Source organism: Schistocerca piceifrons, unplaced genomic scaffold (genome assembly GCF_021461385.2).
Source record: "Schistocerca piceifrons isolate TAMUIC-IGC-003096 unplaced genomic scaffold, iqSchPice1.1 HiC_scaffold_22, whole genome shotgun sequence".
Classification (NCBI taxonomy): Eukaryota; Metazoa; Arthropoda; class Insecta; order Orthoptera; family Acrididae; genus Schistocerca; species Schistocerca piceifrons.
This window is the reverse complement of record NW_025728119.1, coordinates 12501-15000: the sequence shown is the minus strand read 5'-3', so window position 1 is coordinate 15000 and position 2500 is coordinate 12501. Positions and strand designations below refer to the sequence as shown.

The 2500-nt window shown below is 58.0% G+C and overlaps 1 non-coding gene across 1 annotated transcript in view; it reads left to right on the top strand.

Annotated features, from left to right (window-relative positions):
- The first annotated feature begins 1545 nt into the window (after nt 1-1545).
- Nucleotides 1546-2500, top strand: part of LOC124742203 — a 1909-nt gene continuing 954 nt past the window's right edge. The window contains exon 1 of the ribosomal RNA XR_007010220.1: nt 1546-2500. This exon is cut by the window's right edge and continues 954 nt beyond it. This is a non-coding gene — a ribosomal RNA (small subunit ribosomal RNA).

Sequence of the window (2500 nt, the reverse complement as noted above, 5' to 3'; positions counted from 1 at the left end):
TGGTGAGAAGTTTGCATGTTCAATGCCCTTCGCATGCGACGTACTCAGGCTACGTTGTGGTGCGGCCTGTGTCAACTGTCCGCTGATGTCGTACGCGTGAACCACAATCTGTACTGCACATTCGTCCTTATGTACTGAATGATACATCGTGGCACATGTGTGACCGCACAACGACTGCGCCCAAAAACGGCGGACCATACAGTGCAAATATTGTGCACGCAGCTACGTGTCGTCTCCCTATGAGAGCTGGATTGCAGTGTGGTACGCCATAGAGACGTGTGGGAGGAACGGACGCCGTGGATGGCGATCAGCATGAGCTGTCTGTTGATGTATTCGGACCTAGTCGTCTCTCCTCACACACCGTGATGGCATGGTGCACCGCGTTCCATATCTGCGACATGCTACAGAGGCCGGTTGACAGTCGTTCGAGCAATGGACATCGCATACGTACGGGGGCCACCTTCCACGTATTGTCTAGGCGTGCACATTTTGTTGCGTGTATGTGGGCAGACGTAGTGTGGCGTGACACCTGACACAGGCATGCAATAATCGTTGAAGTTGCAAATGGCGATGGACGCCTGCGTTTTCTGGTGAAGTTACGCAAATGAACAAATGGTAACCTGTTGTGGTGCGGTTGTTCTCGCTAGGGGTGAATCGGTGATGGCGACGATAGGTTGAGGTACTAACCGGTTGTTCCAGCGATACCCACCATGCCGACGAAACTGAACGGCATCTGGGTGTGAAGCGATACGCGGCGGTGGCTGGGTGGGACCGTCCCCGGCCGGTGAGGGGGCGCCTCCCGGCGTGCTGGCCGCGCGGTGCGTGGGCGCACGCGCTACAGCCGGCTGGTGGGGGCGGCCAGTGGCAGGCGCGCCGGCCGACGGACGCGGCAGGCGTCGCAGCTGCGCGCCGGCGCACCCTGCGCGCGGCGCCGTGCGGCCAAAGTAGGTCCTCGCGGGCCCGGTGCGAAGCGCGGTGGACATCTTCAGTGTGCTGGTCCGATTGAGGACTGTGTGCGTTGAGGATGCGCCGCCGCCCGGCGCTCGGCGCCGCGACGCCGTCTGCTGCTCGGTCGCCCCAGCGGTTCTCGCTGGTGGTTTGTATCGCAGCTGTGCGGATGTGTTGGCGCGTGCGCTGTGCTGGGAGAGTTCGCTTCGGCACCCAAGTGGGGCTTTTGTCCTTCTGTGGCGCTGGCGTTGGAGCTGCCGGTCACCGTAGGTGGCGCGTGTTGTCTCCCGCCGGCAATGCCACGACAGCACGCTCCCGGGCCTCTGTCGGCAGCGGCAAGCTCAGTTGGGAGCACGGGTGGTCGCACCGAAAGCGTCTACTCGCCTAACTCCGGGCGATTGCGCCTCTCTCGAACCCGACCAAGTACTTGGGACGGCGCTGCGCGCCGCCGGGACCTGAGAGGGTTTCGAGGTGTATTGTGCAGGGGAGCTCAGCCTCCTCCTGTTTGCAGAATGATTGAGCGGACGCTTGCGTGTTCGCGCGGGCCCCCGGGACACACTCCCGGGCGGCCGGCTGCTCAGCTCTAGTTGACGCAGCTCCCTGGTTGATCCTGCCAGTAGTCATATGCTTGTCTCAAAGATTAAGCCATGCATGTCTCAGTACAAGCCGCATTAAGGTGAAACCGCGAATGGCTCATTAAATCAGTTATGGTTCCTTAGATCGTACCCACGTTACTTGGATAACTGTGGTAATTCTAGAGCTAATACATGCAAACAGAGTCCCGACCAGAGATGGAAGGGACGCTTTTATTAGATCAAAACCAATCGGTCGGCTCGTCCGGTCCGTTTGCCTTGGTGACTCTGAATAACTTTGGGCTGATCGCACGGTCCTCGTACCGGCGACGCATCTTTCAAATGTCTGCCTTATCAACTGTCGATGGTAGGTTCTGCGCCTACCATGGTTGTAACGGGTAACGGGGAATCAGGGTTCGATTCCGGAGAGGGAGCCTGAGAAACGGCTACCACATCCAAGGAAGGCAGCAGGCGCGCAAATTACCCACTCCCGGCACGGGGAGGTAGTGACGAAAAATAACGATACGGGACTCATCCGAGGCCCCGTAATCGGAATGAGTACACTTTAAATCCTTTAACGAGTATCTATTGGAGGGCAAGTCTGGTGCCAGCAGCCGCGGTAATTCCAGCTCCAATAGCGTATATTAAAGTTGTTGCGGTTAAAAAGCTCGTAGTTGGATTTGTGTCCCACGCTGTTGGTTCACCGCCCGTCGGTGTTTAACTGGCATGTATCGTGGGACGTCCTGCCGGTGGGGCGAGCTGAAGGCGTGCGACCGCCTCGTGCGTGCTCGTGCGTCCCGAGGCGGACCCCGTTGAAATCCTACCAGGGTGCTCTTTATTGAGTGTCTCGGTGGGCCGGCACGTTTACTTTGAACAAATTAGAGTGCTTAAAGCAGGCAAGCCCGCCTGAATACTGTGTGCATGGAATAATGGAATAGGACCTCGGTTCTATTTTGTTGGTTTTCGGAACCCGAGGTAAT